This window comes from Lissotriton vulgaris, chromosome 8 (genome assembly GCF_964263255.1).
Source record: "Lissotriton vulgaris chromosome 8, aLisVul1.2, whole genome shotgun sequence".
Classification (NCBI taxonomy): domain Eukaryota; kingdom Metazoa; phylum Chordata; class Amphibia; order Caudata; family Salamandridae; genus Lissotriton; species Lissotriton vulgaris.
The window spans coordinates 1,542,894,611-1,542,914,942 of NC_141696.1; positions in this window are offsets into that span (position 1 = coordinate 1,542,894,611).

Below are 20,332 nucleotides of genomic sequence, written 5' to 3' on the forward strand. Positions count from 1 at the left end.
GAGAGGTTCAAGAATGTCTGTGCTAATGTATCATCATTATATATGTCTGGATTTTCGGCCCATAACACGGCTGACCGAGCTAGTTCTTGTTCATCCATAGAATTGAGTACATGGTACCCCATTCGGTCTCGAAGCCTTTTATCAGTTTCTTGGAACTGATGTTCAGAAGAATTCGGATTTGTTAAAGCAGAGAGAAAAACTCTCTTGTTTTCCGGACGGATGCCCTTCCTAAGGTAAGTTCCCTTACCTACATACGCTATAGTATCCGTAGTCCTTTCTGGTTCTTCAAGTACTTCTTCCTCCTCGGAGGAAGCTTGTTCTTTCTCTTTTTGGTGTGCCGCTATTACTGCCTTTCTAATTTTCTTATACATACTGGCTATGCAAGTCCCCCTGTCATGTTTTCCATCGGCTATATTTTGGCCCCACTTGTTCAGTGCATCCATTTCACTCTGATCTGTTCCAGGTCTATCTCGTTCTCTTATTAGACAATTTATGAAAAATCTTAGTATCTGTGCTTGAATGTCAACCTTCTGTTTCTCCATGGCATCCTTGATACTGTCAGGGTCTTTCCCTGTCTGAACAAACTCATATATTCTATCTAGACGGTCCTTCATTCCTACATAACATAGCAAGATGTCAGTAGCAGATCTTAACCGTAGTGATGCCAATATCATTAGATCCTCTTTACCGGGTACTGGATCATATCTACAAACGGAAATATTTTCTCTGAATGCGTCAAAACGAGGAGACTTGAACGTGAGGGGACTCTGCGTATCCCTGATATTGAGTCTGCGTGTTAATGGCGGGGTCCGAGGACCCGCGGTCGCACCTCCTGAAGCGGAGGCTTGGGCATTATCTCTCTGTGGAATCTGTATCTGGACTTGAATTTGTCGTTTAGTAGGATCAGGTAAACCTTGTTTCGGTAGGTCAATCTTAGGTGTGGGAAGTGGCGGAGCTGGCGGAACGGGGGAGGTCTGTCGCGGTATCGGCGGGACATGATCTGGGGGCGCAGTGCCACCCCCGTCCCTGTCAGTAGGCAGGGCACGAACAGGTAGATTGGTGTAAGCTGGTGCTACATCCTCTAAATATGAGTTTAGGAATATGTCTTTAGTAGTCTTATGCATTACTTTAGTTGGCACTAATGGTGGCGGTAAGTTTTTCGGTATTTCGGATAGGGCCTCAGGTGTACCCTCGGCCGCGAGATACATACCATTTACGAGATTGTTTCGGGCACGGTCTATTTGTTCTGTTTTTACTCGGATTCCTTCAGTAACTAATTCGTTTTCTTGGGCCTTTTCTGATTCCTTAAGTCTGTCTTCTCTACGGAGTGCTTTCTCAGCACGCTTATGTGATTCCTTACGCCAAAATTCTATGGCGTCTTTCTGAGATTGTCTAGCTTTCTTTTTCCATAGTGCTTCTTCTACCTTCATTATGCACTCGGCATCCCATGTTCCGGTAGTGGGCCATCTGTGTCTTTCGTCTAGATGCTTGGTATAGTCGGCCCATAAATCTAGATATAATATGGCATCTATGCCATGCTTGTGGTACATAAAATTACCTGGAGTGTCCCTAGGGGGAATAGGAATTTCTTCCTCCAGTATCCCTTTCCTAGTTCCTATCTGTTTTAACTTGTTGAAAAACGGCATCTTGTTTACTTATTACTGAACACCCAATCCTTACTGCTTAATACTGGTTACAGCTAGGTTATACGAGAAACACAATAATTCACATTAAAACGATCACATTCATACCACGACATTAATCACATGAAAAGACATTTGAAACATAGATGACTACCCCCTATACTGGATGTACTGCTCAACAGTACAGATACACTGGTGTAACAGTGCAGAAATTCGGAATACTAGATATACTGCTAAACAGTACAGATACACTGCCTAAAAACAGTGCAGACCGGACTTGTGTACCCAAACCCGTCTAGATACGTCCCAGCAATGGTACTCACCGGGAAGCACGGAACAGAAAGCCTCGGAAAACTCGACTGGACTCGACTCGAAACTTCGGAAAACTTCGGAAAACCTCGGAAACCTGGTGGGCCTCTTGACACCTCGGACCTTGCTTCTTTCGGCTAGGCTCTGGTCGGGATCCTCCGCACTCCTCACCGCCTCGTCTGGGCACTGATCGCAGTCTTCGTCACCTCCGTGGGTCAGAGGGAGATGCAGGAAATCCTGCCGGTACGCGTAGGTTCCATCTAACTGATGGCAGGGGACAGAGCTTGCAATGCGCCAACCGGCGCGTGAGGTGGGGGAGGGGTTCCTATTCGAGCGACAAAATGACGTAAATAATTAATTTACTCTCTTAATTTCTATGCAGGTAAGTACTTAATCAATAATAACTCAGATCGGAAGAAAAAAGACAGAGTCCGTGGTGTTAGAGTTCTTAGGGGTTTTATTCCTTAAAAAGGAATGGTCATGACCAAGATATCTGATTCTGACCACCACAGGGGTGTCAGAAGGGATAGAGCGCTACATTTTATTAACAGTACATAGCTTATATACTCAATTCATGTCATAAGCAACAATGCAGGAGGCGTAACAGCTGAGAGAAGACAAGATAACAGTATACACGTGGTACTAGTACGTAATCAAGAGGCGTGAACTAGAGGTGTGTGCTAGAAACGTCACAAGTAGGTGTCACAAAAGGGGTGGCACTAACAGAAATGTTGCAATGTCAGCAGAAATTGGAAGCTTGGATGCGCGCGCAGCTGCATGACGTGTGACTGACGTGAAGCTGGAGGGTGCAGGGGACTTGACATTCAAACTGACGGAAAGAGACAGAAGTCTGGCATGTCAGATCAACTTGTACTTTTATCATATCTGATATCTGGTGTTGTAGGAACCAAGCTATCTGGGTGGAAAGGTCTCTGGGGCAGAAGTTATTCTATACTGACTGAGAGTGCGTGTATAAGCGCCTGAGTGTCTGCAGGAGAAGCGTGGGGCATGGGCCTTCCATGGGAGCATGGTAACAGAGGCTATGAATTTACTTGAATTATTTGAACAGAGACAGGCTGGCCCTTTGGCTCTGCAGCTGGGAGGATGTTTACTTAAACTAGTAGGCAGGAATGCATTTTCGAGGAGCAGATCAGATAACTCGAAGGTTGAAGTCAGTCTTGGCAGAAAACAGGCTGAGCTGAGCGCGAGGGGCCGCGCTGGAAGTAAGTCAGAGTTCACGGGTACAGAGGCAGCCTGGGCTGAGGCCCTCGCAGTCAGAAGCCAGAAAAGAGGCTCGGTGGCAGAAATTCAGGGCCTACTTAGCTAGAGCTGGAAAAACGTAGAAGTACACCACAAAAAGACGTTGGCATGGCATACTTAGGAACGGACCATTCAACCCATTCAGGGTGGGTCTGAAAGAGGACATATTAACGTTGGACGCAAATGTATTTGCGTCTTCATAGCTGGTACAGGAGGGAAGTTACATGTACTTTAAGCTTGATACATGGAGTCGGTGGGGTTCACGATAGGGAACATAACATGACCAAAAATTTATATTTCCTCATTACCCCAGTGCACCGCGTCGACTTACCGTTGCCAAGGGTTGCTGACTCTGTAGGAGAGTATGATCTGCTTCTTATGGTTACCCCCACCTTTTGCTAATGTTTCACTGTTTTTCGACTTTAGTCTGGCTGGGGTCCTGCTATCCAGGACCCCAGCGTAGCTGCTTCCCCTCTAAAATGATTCCATGTACTTTAGGTGCACTCCAGTTTTGTTATTGGGGTACCCTTATGAGTCTCTAGTTTATGGTACACTAGGCACCAAGGGCAGAGGCCTAACAGGGGCTGAAGCATGTATTATGCCAACCCTGGATAGCCCTCCAAAATGACACCACAGGTCTGCTACAGCAGCCTGCGTAAGTTGGTGTATGCACCCCTTACTTAGATATAGGTTCCCTATATCTACCTTATATCACTTCACATATAAACCTATCAGTCACCCCTATGGCAGGCCTTATCAATCCTGAAGGCAGGGTGCTGGGTTTTGTGTGAGAGGGTGCCTATGCATGAGCAGGGCGTCTCTGCAGCCTTCGGAATCTATTCTCCGGGGTTGTTCTGTGATGCAGCCAGACTATATACTCTTAAGTGCATTATAACCTCGCAGTAAGTGCTAACTTTGGAATGGCTGCAAGGAAACATGTTGTGTTTGGTGTCAAACAAGTCAAGTCAGTCAGTTTGACCTTAAAAGTACGTTTAAAATTGCATACAATTCATTTACTGAAAAACAATATGGATAAAAAGAGATAGAGCAAGATCGGATACATACAATAAAAACAATTAAATAAAACATACAAAAATATGACCTGACTCAAATGTGTGGTGCGATGTATTCAGGCAACTCCAGATGAGGGAATCGGATCATATGTAACAATAATTTGATCGAAGATGGAAACAGTACTGGCATTTGAAAGTGCATGTGCGAGCTATATTAGCAGGTGATAGGTCCATTTATCAGAACTTGATCTTAGCGACTAGATACAAATTCTCAGGAACAACAAGTCAATATAACAGTAAAACCAAAATGTAAATAGGGTGCATCAATACAATTGAACAGTGCTGGGGGAAGACCCTTTAAAATTCCTCATTTCATTTATGCGAAGCTATGCACCTTATTTATTAGGTTGATTTTAAAAGTGCTCTGCGAGTACACCACATGGAAAATAGGAAATCTACTACTGAGTATACTATCGGGCTACTAGAATCGTGTTTTAATATCCTAAAAGCCTTGCAGCAGTGCCTTGTGCCTAAGTTTCTACAAATCTGTACCAGCCACTGTTTTCTCGCTTTGTGGTAACCGGGGCAGCTAAAAAACACATGGAGGTCTGATTCTGTGGGACAGTCACATGCCGGGCACCCCAAAATTTCCGAGCCCCCCCCACGTGTTTGTAAAAGAACGAAGCAGCATGACCCCGTGTCTGAACTGTAGATAAAGCTTTTTTGCGGTTGCCGGCTTGATGTCGTTCAATGCCAGCTCTAGGCTGTACCTGTCCTTGGTTTCTAGGAAGACTGCAGTCAGTTTACCTGCTAGGGGTTGCTTTGGAGTTGGGCCAGTTTGAACTCCCCGTAGCAGTCCCTTAGCATGTTCCTAGAGATTGAGGCACAAGCAACCTCCGGGTCACCCCAGAGGTTGCCTCGTCCGGGCTTGCTAACGTATGTTGAATATAGGAGAGCCAGGGTAGTTTGCCCGCCCCCGGTAGACTCATCACCTCTCTAAGTTCCTCCCTGTATTCTGCAAGTTCTGGAGTAACCCACAGGTGCCGCCAGAATAGGAGGGTCTGAGGTTGGATTAGTCGGCAATAGCCCTTACGCCCAGGTCCAATCGGAACAGCGTGAGAGGGGTGTTCCGTGGGAGGCTAAACAGTTGCCTGAGAAAGGTGTTTTCTGTCTGTGTGAGACTCTCATCACTGCGGTGTCCCCATAATTCTGCACCATACAACGCCCCTCCCCTGGCTTGGACCTTGTATATTTCTATGCAGGACTCACAGGTTTATGGCTAGATTTTCGAAAAACCTTCATTAGGCCCCCTGATGATTGCGCCAGTTTCAGGGTTAATTTTTTTATTTGGGTCCCCCAGTCCATAGATTCTGTAATGGTGATGCCGAGATAATCAAAAGAGGAAACTCTCTCTAAGGGCTTGCCATTTAAAGATGGGTTTGGTTGAGTGCTTTTGGCTGAGTTAAACGCCATAAATTTGGTTTTTTGAAGGTTAATTTCAAGCCCTCTTTCCTTACAAAACGCATCACATCTATTTAATACCCTCTGTATCCCCAACGGCGATTTAGATACTAATAGAGTGTTGTCGGCAAACATCTTAGCTGGGATTTTGCGTGATGCCAACTTAGGGACGTCTAAGTCTTTCTCGGTGTGCAGAAAGTAAACTAGCCCATTTATGTAAAGGCTAAAGAGGTTCGGGGCAAGTCCGCATCCCCGACGAACACCTCTATTTACAGGAATGGGGCCGTAAGTTTTCCATCCTTGCCGTATCTAATTTGGGCATAGTTTCCCTCGTGCAACCGCTTTATAACTTGACACAGGTAAGGCGGAACCCTCATCTCATGGAGAACCGCCCACAGCTTCTCCCTTGGGACCAGGTCGAACGCAGACCTCATTTCTACAAATATAAGGTAGAGGCTGCCGCCCTCCAGATACACGATCTTCCAATGTAAAATTTGTAGCCTGAGGATTTCATCCAGTATGGACATTTTTTCTCTGAACCCAGCCTGTAGGGGAGTGAGTATCGTGTGTTCCTCCATCCAGCTCTGCAGCCGGAGCAACAACACGCGTGCAAAGATTTTTTGTGTAATATCTATAAGGCTGATTGGCCTGTGATTTGTTGGTAACAGTGGTGAGCCCTTTTTGTATATGGGAATTATTTCGCCACAGGCCCAGCTAACAGGGATCTTCATACCTTGGAGTATGGCATTGAATAGCACCCAGAGATATGGTGTCCAAACAGTGGGTTCGCTGCGGAATAGGTCCCCAGGGATCTTATCTAATCAGGGAGCTTTACCCAGGGCTATTTTGGAGAGGGAGCCAGTTATCTCATTTAGGGTTATAATGGGGGTGTCATCCGAAGTTCTGTTGGTGAGCATATATGCAGTCGGATGATCGGTCCCAGCAGAACAGCCCTTGGCGGCTAGGTCATTCAGTGTCTCCTCCCTTTAATAGAGGGACTCAAAATGGTCCAGCCATACATCTGCCTCCAGGTTTGGCTCTATCAGTGATTTAACCTCGTGTTGACCACTTTCCAAAAGGTCCTCATGTCATGGGCACCCAGGGAGGTTCTCAAGGTGTCCCACTTCTCGCTTTCCCATCCCTTTTTTTGCCTAGTTGACACTGGCCTTGTAGGCCGCTCTAACTATTTTAATTAAAGGGCGGTCATTGGCCTTAATAGATGTAATCAGGGCTGTTTTGGCCTTATGGCATTGGTCGTTATACCAAGGGTGGGGGGTTTCCTATTTGTCCTGATGTTTTTTATAGGAAAGAAGAAATCTACTGTGATTGCCATTAGCCTAGTATGGTTCTTGGTTACTATCTGAGAATCGATTCTGGCGCCATTAGTAGGTACAGAATTCAATGCAATCGTGAGTACCGGCATAATAGCTTCATACAGGGAGCCTAGTCTATCTTGGGACTGGTTTATATCTGCCCAACGCACTTTCCTCCTACAGTGTGTGAGGGACAACCTGTCATCAGTGGGGGAAAATACACCTGTGGCACTCCCGGGATTAGACTCATTTAGTTCTATTACAAGGGCGTTATGGTCACTATCATGTTGTGCCATGACTTTAAAGTCAATTACCCTATGCCAGGATTTGGAGTCAATTAAAATGTAGTCCAGTAAGGAGCCTCGCCCATTTCTAGTGAAGGTGTAATTGCTAGATGTATTGGATTGTGTTCTTCTGTTACATGACCTTAAGGAGTATTTTAGAACAAGGCAATTCCTTTGCATTACCAGAGGGGACCAAATTTTACCTGGGGGACACCTAGTCTCCGGGAGGCCGAGTACTTATCTTCTTCACAGAGACTGTCCTGAAGCATGCCATCTAATGGCTCAAACCGGCAATTGAAATCCCCTCCTATGATTATCCGCAATGGTGGCTAGAAATGACATTAGTTCCTCAAGTGATTTTGACTCCTGCCCCTGGCTAACTGGTCTAGAGTACACATTTAGAAGGGCTACGGAGATCTTTGGGGAAAAGTGCAAAAGGACACACAGGATATCTTTTGAAGATGATTCTATCTGTTTTGCTGAACAGCCTAGGTGAACTCCCACCCATGTGCTTAGTCCTCCCGGAGGTCTCCCTTTTCCACTAGATGTTGCAGGAAAATTAAAGGTAGCAAAACCCGATTTTGAAACGTCCCCTTTTGCCCACGTCTCCTGAAACATGCAGATCTTGCATTGATCAATGTAATGGCCCCATTCAGGGTCATTTGTCTTACTATTCAGGCCTGATAAGTTCCAGGATAAGACTGTGAGAAGTTAGCCTGGCATATGCTGTCCACTATTCTAGTGGGCACCTTGCACCAGTCTAAACAACCCTTATGGTGATGGTTGTAAAGGCAACCTTATAGACCAGCTATCCTAGTGGTAGCATGGACGAAAGCAGTCTTAGGCTAAACTTCAGAATGCATGGAAAGCTTGCAGTTTTACCATATGTAACCCCTTGAATATCACATTAAAGGACACCACAAAAGGTATATATCAAATATAGATGTATTTATTATTAACACAACCCCTCTGATCTCTTTATGAGACCAGAGTTCGAGATACAGCACAAGTTACTCAATTAGCATACTATAAGTTGCACAAATACAATTCTGCCCTAGGGGTCTCACGAACCATATACTAAGTAAGTGGTATAAGAACCACTTCAGGAAAGGTGAATAGGCCTAGGGCCTAGGGAATCGCTGGGGCTTCTCGAGACTACCAAAGGTTAGGAAGTAGGAGGCCCACGGGATGCGTGTGCAGTGTCTAAACACCCACGCGAGTTACCATCGAGTTTAAATGGGAACGAAGAAGTTACAAATTAGTTGATTTTGGACAGTCCGGGTGGACTACGGTGAAACCCCTTTAAAGTAGGACACTAGGATAGTCAATACCTTCGGGAGCACCGGAGTACTCGAGTTACCTCACCCAGGGAAGCCATGTGCATAGGTGTCTTTTCGTGTCAGGTTTCTCTGCTGTTTCAAATGGAGAGCTGCAAGAAATATGCGGCAGGCAACCAGGAGGAAAATGTCCGGATGGATCCAAGGGTGGATCAAGGAAGTGAAGAACCTGAAAGCAGAGGGGACAGAGTCTGGGTCACTAGCCAGTGACCAGGAATGGAACCAGAAAGGAACCAGGCGATGTCGGATGCTCTCAGGTGAAGATGTGAAGCTTGTATCTGCAGCCACGTGGACTAGGGGTTGTAGACGATGACCAGGCACTGGATACGAGCTGTCCCACGAAGGTTCTTGATGTCTGCGGTGTCAGGAGCCGGATTGCACCCCATCATCCTTGACAAACGTAACCCACGTAGGAAGTCGAGATGGGCTCTTGTTCAGACCAGCAAGGTCTGAGGGGCTTCTCTTTTTCAGGGAAGCTGGAGCAAGCCTGGAGCAACCAGGCAAGCGATGGAAATTCAAAGGTTCGCCTTCACGGGGCTAACTAGCCAAAGGCTAGCAACCGGAAAGGTGCGTCAAGCTCAAATGCAAGAAAAGGCCCCACGCGGCACTCGTGGAGTTTGGGGGGCTGTGCTTCGCAGCAAATGGCGCTCGGGCTGAGGCTTCTCAATCCCCATTGCACAACTTCGAGGGACACTTAGAAGTTCCACAGTTAGCAAAGTGCAGGATGTCCAGGGAGTCAGGTCCCATGTCTCTCGTGTCCGCCACAGGTCTCAGCTTTGCTGGAGGGTTGGGTCGGGGTCATAGATGTCTGGAAGTCCAGGTCCTGAGTCGCTGAGTCTTCGGGGTCCGTCAGGAGCATTGACAAAGCAAACTGGCAAGTCACTGATGGTGCCTGTTTGCACAGGGTGGTCACTCCTTGACGCCAAGGGAGATTTCTTCAGTCTTCTAGTCGAGTAGACCGTCTAAGGTCCAGAGTTTCATTTCAGAGTTTCAGTCAGGATAATCTAAAGTCTCTTGGCACAGCTCCCACCTATATACTGATCTTGGGGGCTGGGTTACCTGCTAGGTCCCTCCTATGGGTGGACCTGGGAAGGGGGTGGTTACACCCCTTTCCCTTTGTCCAGTTTCACACCAGAGCTGGGGCTAGAGTGCCCCAGCAACTGGTTTGAACCGGGCTATGCATGGAGCACCTTGTGTCCCCCAGGCAGTGTCTGGAATTGCATCATTCCTTTCAGCCCACCCTGCCCTAATACACTACAGGCTGTCTGGGGAGGTGCTAGCACCTCCCTCGACAGGAAACCCATTGTCCAGGCCTCCGTGGCTGGAGTTTCCCCCAGCTGCAGGAGGTCATACTCGTGTCTGTGGCAGCAGCATCCATTTTGTGATGCTGAGGCTCTGTTTAACTTTAACCGGGATTAGCAGTAACTACATGTCTTCTCCCTCTAGAAGGGTGGAATGCTACCCCTGTCACCAGAACTGGCGAGGGGGTAGCATTCCAAAGTGTTTAACACCTCACACGACATGTTTCGATAAAGCCAAACCTAAGTTAGCAATAACCTCGAGGATTATAATGCACTTAAGAGTATAGGGTATGGCAATATCATAGAACAGCCATAAGGAGATGGTTCCGAAAGCTGCAGAAGGGCTCAGCTCATGATCGAGGACTCTCTCGCATAAAACCAAGCACCCTGCCTCCAGGATTGTCGAGGCCTACCATACGAGTGGCTTATAGGTATATATGTGTCTATATATAAGGTTAGATATAGGTATACTATATCTAAAGCAATGGGTGATTACACCACCTTGCCCCAGCTGAGTGATCAGCCAGTGGTGTCAGTTTGGATGACCAGCCAGGGGTGGCATAATACATGCTGCAGCCCCTGGTTGGCCTTGGATGCACCTATGCCCTGGGTACCTAAGGTACACCATACAGAGACTCACAAAGGTGACCCAATACCCAATTTGGTATGTACCTAAAGTACACGGAGTCCATTTTACAGAGAGAGCAGATAGCCTGGGGCCCTGAATAGCAGGATCCCAGGCCAACTAAGTTGAAAAACAGCTAAACACTAGCCAAAAGGTTGGGGTAACCATATAGTCAGATATCCACCTTCCTACAAAGACCAGCAGCCTTGGGCGATCAGGGCAGTTGGTTTTGATGGCAACTGAAGGGGTGGATTGGGAGAGAGGCCCATAGGGCTCAGAATCAGCTTTTGTGAATGTCACTCTGTTCAATAAGGGGTATTGATTGCAGGTTAGGGTTATATTTGGGCCCTTATGGGTATTTCCTGGGGAGCCGCTCATGCTCCCACAGGTTTCTCCTTTCCCTGGCAACGTGCAGTGCCCTGTATCATTCTCATGGGTCTCAGTTACCATTAAAAGGGCAGCCCAACTGCACTTCAGGGCTATTGGCCTGAGCCTCAAGTCAATCCATTCCATCTAGGCCTGCTAAATCTGTTTGCGGTGGGAATATTAAAAATTGATTGCCTGGGCCAGTAGTGATCCAAGGCAGCTTTATTATAGCTATAGTTTTCGTGTCTCCGGTCCCACCCAAAGTGCCTTATATCTTAGTGGACCCTCTCTGGGGGACCCTTTCTATGAGTGATTTGAGTTCGTCCTTAACTATGTCCCTCACTTGGATTTGCAGATCCACCACTAACTTGGTGACCCACACTGGCTGTTTGCTGGCTACTTCAATACTATTTGTTAGTTCTCCCGTCCCAGTGTTCCTATTGACTATTTTCTCTCCTGTGGCTTTCTTCCTTCTTGCCGATGTTTTTGCTTGTGATTTAGGTCTCCCTATTGTAGAGGATTGTGTAGGTGCTTCCACCCTGGTTTGGTCAGAGTTGATTGCTTCAACTATTGGGGTTTGAGCCCTGGGCGAATCGTTTATCAAAGCTCCTGAGGTTTGTGATGTGTAAGAATCTGCCAGGGGTCATGGATAAACGTCTCTCTATCCGCTCGATTTCAGTGGCCACTGCTCCTACAGCCTTTTCCAACATCCTGTCTATAGAGGTCGGTTTGGTTTTAGGTTTAGGCAAGGGAAGGGCCTTGTGTTTCTTTTCTGTACAGACTCTTTTCCCCATTCCCACTTTGGTTCTAACGATTACCTTTTACACTGTAGATGATTTAATTTGGGTACTAATATTTAACTTGAAATTTGGTTTGGAGGGGAGTCTAATTGGAAACAACTGGCACGAAAAACAAAGTGCGTGAGTGCTCAGACATAAAGTGCAAAGTGCAGGTGCAGTATACCAGATGTAAGAAGCAATAGTGTAGGTGCTGGAGTGCACGCGGAAGTGACCCCAGTGTGAGTCAACGTAGGGTTAGCAGAAGTACCAGATACGAGTGCCTATGGGAAGAGGCTCTATCTGCAACCCGAACACTAGGGGCATTCAGCGCTTTAGTCAAATTAGTTCAGATCCAGTTTAAAATCCAATTCTCTGATGGAAATAAAATCTGTTAAATACAGGATGACTAAAAAGACAAAAATGTATGTAATCCAATAATTGGTCATTGACTCTAGGTAAATGGTTAGAAACATAAAACCTTATTTAACAGTTCCATTCAGTCAACCATACGAAATATTGCCCCCATTAATTAAACAGTCTGTGTAGGTTAAAAGCGGTGTTGGCAAGAATGTGGACCCCCAAGGGGAAGTGGCTAGGGAAGCAGAAAATGAGGGAACAAGGGATAAGTCTCACCGCCTTGCCCTCCTGATGATTCTGGTACCAGTTCCATTGCCTTGGACTAGATAGCTTGTGACCCAGTGAAGCAGCGATGGGGGTGGCCCAGCCCGGCCTCCTCCGGTCTCTGACGGGCGAGGACGGGCCCACCCTTGGCTCGGGCAGTGCCCGGGCCCTCCCACGTGCGTCCCGCGCCGCGGGAGAGCTGCTCGCCGGTTATTGCGCCTCCTGGCACGCGGTTACGTCCTCAATGGGCATCCAGCGGTGCCCGCCGGGAGTTGGAGTCCTTATTTATTTATTTATAAAGTTTTATATAGCGCGAACGTGACCCACGAGAGTATCAGAGCGCTTTACAGTATATAGTTAAAGACATAAGAAATGAGGTAGTATACATGTTTTTTATATTCGTCATTACTCACAAAAGAGGTCAGAAGTAAAAGATAACATAGGTATAAGATAACATAGGTGACCAGTGGACGACACATGATGATCATAGAGGGCAACAGCACATTACAATCCAAACGGTTATTGCGCCTTAGGTCAGTATTGGAGAAATAAACAAACATACAATGTTCTCTTCAGTCCACATGCGGTAACCAGTTATATGAGGATCGTATCATCTTAGGACGTAAATATGTTCATTTAGAGTATTTTTACCTCTTTTTTGAAGGCGGTAAAGCGATAGATTCCCCGAACCACTGTAGGTAAGGAGTTCCAAATCTTTGGAGCGAACCCTGAAAAAGCTCTGCAATCAGTTCTCTTTTTATGAAAGGATTGTGGTTTCAGAAGTAAAGAGCTTGCGCTTCGTAGTTGTCTGCAACCTCCGGATCGTTCAAGCTTTAGGGCTAGGTAACTGGGTGTGTTCTTATATAGTGATTTATGGGTCATGCAAGCAACCTTTAGTTGTATTCTTGCCTCATATGGCAGCCAATTCAGCATTTTCAAGGTCGGGGAAAGGTGGCTATTTCTTTTAGATCCTGATACCAATCTTGCTGCAGCGTTAAGTGAAGCCCTCAGCTGAGCCAGCTTGTTTCTGGGGAGACCACAGAGAGTGGTGCTTCGATAGTCTAATCTTGATAGCACTAAGGCTTGCACTGCCATTTTTAAGTCGGTCTGAGGGAGGAAGAGTTTAAGTTTCCTTAGTAAACCCATCTGGTGATTGGCTCACTTGGTGGCCTTATTGATGTGCGACTGCACATTCAGGTGTTTGTCTATGGTGACTCCCAGGGATTTAGCAGAATCAATGATGAGGGGAGCACATTCAATGGCCTGGAGCCGTTCCCCTCACGGCAGGATTTGCAGCTGACTGCCCAGGATGCCGTTCTCCTCACAGCTGATAACAAGCTGCTGCCCTGGAGAAAGCGTCTAGGAGGTGTGGAGAAGCCGTTCCCCTCTCAGCGGTGTCAACAATGTGGTTAGCTCGTCCCGCGGGAGGGCTGCACGCCGGTTATTGCTCTTCCTGGCGCCGCAATGACGTCCTTGATGGGCGTCCAGCAGTGCCCGCCGGGAGTTGGAGTCTTAGCCTGGGGCCGTTCCACTCATGGCAAGATTTGCAGCAGACTGCCCAGGAAGCCATTCCCTTCACGGCTGATAACAAGCTGCTGCCCTGGAGAAAGCATCTAGGAGGTGTGGAGATGCAGTTCCCTTCACGGCGGTGTCAGAAACCTGGTGAGCGCGTCCCGTTCCAGGAGAGGACTGCTCGCCGGTTATTGCGCCTCCTGGCACCTCAATGACATCTTCGACAGGCGTCCAGCAGTGCCCGCCGGGTGCCTGGAGCCGTTCCCCTCACAGCAGGATTTTCAGCTGACTACCCAAGAAGCTGTTCCCCTCACTGCTGATGACAAGCTGGTGAGCTGGTGAGTGCGTCCCGCCTTATCAATCCTGAAGGCAGAGTGCTTGGTTTTATGTGAGAGGGTGCCCATGCATGAGCTGGGTCCCTCTGCAGCTTTTGAAGCCTATTCTCTGAAGCAGTTCTGTGATGCAGCCAGACCATATACTCTTAAGTGCATTATAACCTCGCGGTAAACGCTAACTTTGGTATGGCTGCATGGAAACATGTCGTGTTTGGTGTCAAACACTTTGGAATCATACCCCGACCAGTCCAGGTGGCAGAGGTATGATTCCAACCTTCTAGAGGGAGAAACATGACTACACTCGTACACCCGGTATCAGCTTAACAGTACTCTGGCATCTCAAAATGGATGCCACAGACACAAGTCTTGCCTCCTGCTGCTGGACGAAACTCAGGCAGGGGAGGCCTAGACAATAGGTTTCCTGTCACAGGGAGGTGTCACCACCTCCCAGACAGTCTTTAGTGTATTGGGGGTTAGTGGGTGCACTCCAAGAGTGCTTTGAAGTCAGCACTGAGAGCACATTTGGTGTCCTTGTGCATAGCCCAGTTCTAACTGGTTGCAGGGGCTACCAGCCCCTGCTCTGGCACGAAACTGGACAAAGGAAATGGGTGTAGCCACCCCGCTTTCCAAACCCTCCCATAGGTGGGTCCCTAGAGTTTATGAAAGATTGTTATCCTGGTGCACTCTGTAATGGTAAAGTTTTGTAAACATATATTGTAGGAGTTCTTAGTTAGCGCAACTCATGTCACAAGGCGTCCTACCCTTGTCTTACAATAACTGGATACGTAGTGTGGAAGGGAGACTCCCTGTTTGTGTACTAAAATTCTCTACAGATGCACCAAAAATTAAAAAAATTGTGAACAGACATTGGAGACTCATCCTGCAAGAGCCTGATTTAAAAGACCTATACAACGAAAGAATAACTTTCGCATTTCAAAGATCGAAAAACATAAAAGAAATGTTGAATACTCCTAAGAAACTCACCATGACCTTTAGAGGCATGCAAAAATGCCAAAACTGCATCCATTGTGGAAATGTGATTACTGGAAACCAATTTACTCACCCCACTAAAGGGCATCTAATTGAATTGAAACATAACAGTACATGTGATACGATGAACTGCGTGTATGCCATCAAATGCCCGTGTGGCAAAACCTATGTAGGACAGACTGAAAGAAAAGTAAAAACACGCATAACTGAACATAAGAGCAATATCAGACTCATGAACTCTAAATCTACCATTGCATGCCACTGGCTTGAAGCACGACATCAAATTTCCCAACTAAGATATATGTAAGCATGGGCGAATTTTGCGAATCTCGCGTTCGCGAATTTTGCGGATTTGCGAACTCGCAATCCGCAAAATCCGCGAATTCTCGCGAATTTGCGGATTTTTTTTTTTGTTTGTGTTCGCGCGGGTTTCTGCCAGTTCGCGAGGGTTTTGTACAATTTCGCAAAACGCGAACTTACCTGTCGGGTCGCAAGTTTCGCAAACTTGTTGTTTCTACGTGTCCAGCCTGTTTGGGACACTCTTCTTCATCACTGCCACTCTCTGTCACCACTGCCACTCTCTGACTACTCATGCCACCCTCTGGCCCACCCATGCCACCCTCTGTTTCATCACAGCACCCTCTGGTTGTCCAGTCAGTGTACATTATTGTGGCAACGCAAGCACACCTTCCCTGCCTCAAGTGACCTGAATTAATTTGGGGCTGATTAATGTGTCACAGAATATTTTTTTAGCTGGCACCTGCTTCCTTAGTGCTTCCTGATTAGTGATCTTTTGCACTTGCTAAGTGCTTTCATTGTTGCATAATTAGTTACAACACCTGCCCTGCCCCAACTGACAATAATGAATTAGGGGCTGATTAATGGATATGAACTTCCAGCCTGGCTCCTGCTTGTCTCCCTTAGCTGTAATTCAGGACCTTTGTGGCATATGTGTAACTATTCTGAGGTTCAGAGCAGGGTCACATAATAGTTGCAACTGGCAACTGAACTCTGGAGGGGCCCCTCAGGAAGCACTACAGGAAATGGCTACTAATGATGAGCCTGAACTTTTGAACCTGGTAAGTAGTTTCAGTTTTGCTAAGATCGTATTTCTGCAATTTTGCGCTTATTCGCGGGGCGCGAAGTTGTACTGGGAAGCCGCGAACTCACGCGAACAGTGCGAGCAAGCCATAAAATCCGCTGCTCGCGGATTTGCGGATTTTGCGGGAGATTCGCGAATCTCGCGGATTGCGAATTTACCGAAAATCCGCAAAATCCGCGAGCGAAACGGATTTTCCGCCCATGCTTAGATATATGGTCTTAGAGAGAATCTTCCCACGCAGCGACCTGGATCCTTCTAAGCAAAGACTTAGATGTGAATACCACTGGATCAAAAAACTCAATTCGGCCCACCCATTGGGCTCAATGATAGAATTGAATATTCGTGTTTTTTATAAAAGTTGCAACTATGGGCTTGAACTGTATCCGTGATCCTTGAAGTGTTATTTGAACTTGAAGACTCAACTTATTATATTTCGTTTATTACTGTTTATTTCTTTAATATATTCTTATTGTCATGGTAAAGCATTATGTAGCTATTCTCACTCATAGTATAGATCACATATCACTCGCAATACACATAAGCAACATGTTGTTTCACCTATTTTCACTTCCGTGAAGCCAGAACGGACCCAGTCACATGACCTGAGTAATACTCTGCCGTGATTGGAAGGCTTTCCGATCACGTGTGCGGAACTTTACTCGATAGCTAGCTCTTGACTTTTGGCGCGCAACATTGTGAACGCTGAGACGCCAGTACACTCTGTGCAACAGACCGGACGGTCGAATGTAAGTTGAATTGAAAAACGAGCGGATGTTTTTGATGTTTTGCATAGTTAAGAGATCGCGCACTATCAGTTTATGTGTTTTTATAATATAGCGATATACCAACAAGTCCGAAATTAGGAAAGTGAAATTGTATTGCATTTACATATTAGAACTGAGGAGTTATATACTGATTCCAGGTTGGAGAATCGTAATTGAGTTATTGTTAATGTTTAGTATCCATATTGTTATATTGATTGTGTATACTATGGACAGTGAATTAATTGGTCCTGTTTCCTTTCATTCCTTAGTCCCCTGATGAAGGGTCCGATGTATGGGACCCGAAATGCATTGGGAACATAAGATGTATTGATGATTGGCACATTATCCTGCATGAAATTGTGAAATAAAACTACAAATCAAATGCAGAACTAGCATGGATTACTGATCTGTTATATATGGAATAATTCGAATATGAAATTTTGAAAAAAGTGGAGAAGAAACCGATGTGTTTCATTGAAAAACAGCGCACTCATCTGTAGGAGGGAGTCTCCCTTCCACACTACGTATCCAGTCCCTAGAGTTTATCCCACCCCTTCCTTTGGTATAAAGTAGGAACCCCTGACTACAGCACTTTAGATTTACCTGGACAAAACTCTGATACTGAATCCTGTAACTTCAACAATCTACTCGGCGCTAGATGACTGAAGGATCTCCCTTGGAGAAAAGGAGTTACTCCCCTGCGTGGTAGGCACCAAAGACGCATCTGACCAGTTTGCATTTCCGAAGCTGCCGCCAGACTCCGAAGAATTTGCAACACAGGAGGTGGGTTTCCAGACTTCGTAGAAGCCAACCCAAGTCCCCAGCAAAGCTGAGACTCGTAGCCCTTGTGGGTACAGTGGAACCGGAATCCCTGGACATCATGCACATTTGCAAGTGCATTTGCTTCTGGACGATCCTTGAGGTTTTGCATTAGGTTACTTGTAGCCCAGCCCCGAGCAGCATTTACACCGAAGATTGCTGGCCTACACTCCACAAGTCTTTCAGTGAGCCGGCCCTTGGTGTTTTCTCTCGAGGTATCTTCGCGATCCCTGATCCGTCGACTGGTGGGTCTCTGAGAAGGCAACTTTAACTTTCCTTGGGCTTCCCTGGTTGCTCCAGACGTCCCCTGACTCTCCATTGATTGAGGAGTCCCATGGACCTTGCTGGTCCACACCAAAGCATATTTTCTCTTCCTGCGTGGATTGCTGTTGCCAAGGCTTGTTGTGTTCAATCTGAGTACCAATACTGCAGCACTCAACATCCTTTGTGGGACAGCTCGAATCCAGGTCCTGGTCATCATCAACACCTCCTGATCCTCGTGGCTGCAGAGTGAAGCTTCACCTCTTCGCACCTGAAGCACCCGACATCGGTGGGCATTCGTCTACCGTGCTCCTGGTCACTGGCAAGTGACCTAGACTCTGTCCCCTCTGCTTTCAGGTTCTTTATTTCTTCGATCCAGGCTTGGATCACACCGGACACTTTTCTTCTCCAATGCAGCAGCAGCACTTTGCAGCATTCCCGACACCATTTCACACCTATGCACCCGGCTTCCCTGGGTGAGGGAATTTGAGTACTCCGGTGCTTCCATGGGTGTGTTGGCCCTAGGACCCCTTAAGTCTAAAGAGGCTTCCTCAAAGTCCTCTCCTTCATCTTTAAAATTCCAACCACGACTTTCCGAACAGAAGCTAATGGAGTTTGCGGCTGTGTTCTCATACTGCGCATGTCACCCGTGGGTCCCCTGTGTCACTACCTTGGGTGGTTCCTTGGGGTCCCAGCGATTCTACAGGCTCTTGTGTCTAGTCAAGTCGTGGTTCTTATACCACTTTCTTAATAAATGGTTTGGTCCCCCCCTGGGGCCCAGTGTATATTGTGTTATTTACTGAAGTTCTATTGCATTTAAATTGTGTACTTTGCTCTCTAATCTCATAAAGAGATTACTATTGAGTGTTTAGTAATACATACATATATTTTATATATATATACCTTGTGTGGTTCTCCTTTGATTTAGACATTCAAGAGGTTATAATCTGGTAAACCAAGCTGCTTTCCACTCCCTCAAAGCTTAACCTGAAGGCTGCTCTCCATAGCTACCACTAGGATAGCTTTCAATAAAGTTTTCCTTAAACCTATCATCAATAAGGGTTGCTTGTACTGGTGCAAGGTGCCCACTATAACTAGAGGACACCATATGCCAGGCCAACTTCTCACAATGGTGTGCAGTGGTTGGATTCAAGCTTGCTATTGCTTTACCAGATAATCTCTTTGAGTGACTAATTGAAAACCAGTATAGGTACATAGGTACATATAAATCAAGAATCAACGTCAAAAATATCGACGTCAAAAATGGATGCTGCTGCCACAGACACAAGTCTGACCTCCTGTAGCTGGGGGAAACTCCGGCCAGGGAGGCCTGGACAATAGGTTTCCTGTCAGGGGAGGTAGTGGTACCTCCCCAGACAGCCTGTAGTGTATTGGGGCAGGGTGGGTTGAAAGGAATGATGCAATTCCAGACACTGCCTGGGGCATACAAGGTGCTCCATGCATAGCCCGGTTCAAACCAGTTGCTGGGGCACTCCAGCCCCAGCTCTGGTACGAAACTTGACAAAGGGAAAGGGGTGTAACCACCCCCTTCCCAGGTTCCACCAATAGGAGGGACCTAGCAGGTAATCCAGCTCCTAAAATCAGTATATAGGTAGGAGCTGTGTCTAGAGACTTTAGATTATCCTGGAACGAAACTCTGATACGAAACTCTTGGACCTTCGACGTTCTACACGACTAAAAGACTGAAGAAATCTCCCTTGTGGTCAATGAGTGACCACACTGTTCAAACAGGCACCATCAGTGACTTGCCGGTTTGCTTTGTCGAGGCTCATGATGGACCTCGAAGACTCAGCTACTCAGGACCTGGACTTCCAGACTTCTCTGACCCCAACACACACTTCCAGCAAAGGTGAGACCCATGGGGGACACGAGAGACGTGGGATCGGACACCCTGGACATCCTGCATTTTGCTAACTGTGCAACTTCAGAGGCACCCTCGAAGTTTTGCATTGGGGTTTGAGAAGCCCCAGACACAAGCGCCATGTGCACTGAAGCACAGCCCTCCACACGCCACGAGTGCCGCGTGGGGCCTGTTCTTGCATTTCAGCTCGACACGTCTTCCCTATTGCTAACCCGTTGGCTAGTGAGCCCCCTGAAGAAGAACCTTTGAATTTCCACTGCTTGCCTGGTTGCTCCAGGCTTGTTCCAGCTTCCCTGAAAAAGAGAAGCCCCCTAGAACTTGCTGGTCTGAACAGAAGCCAATCTTCACTTCCTGT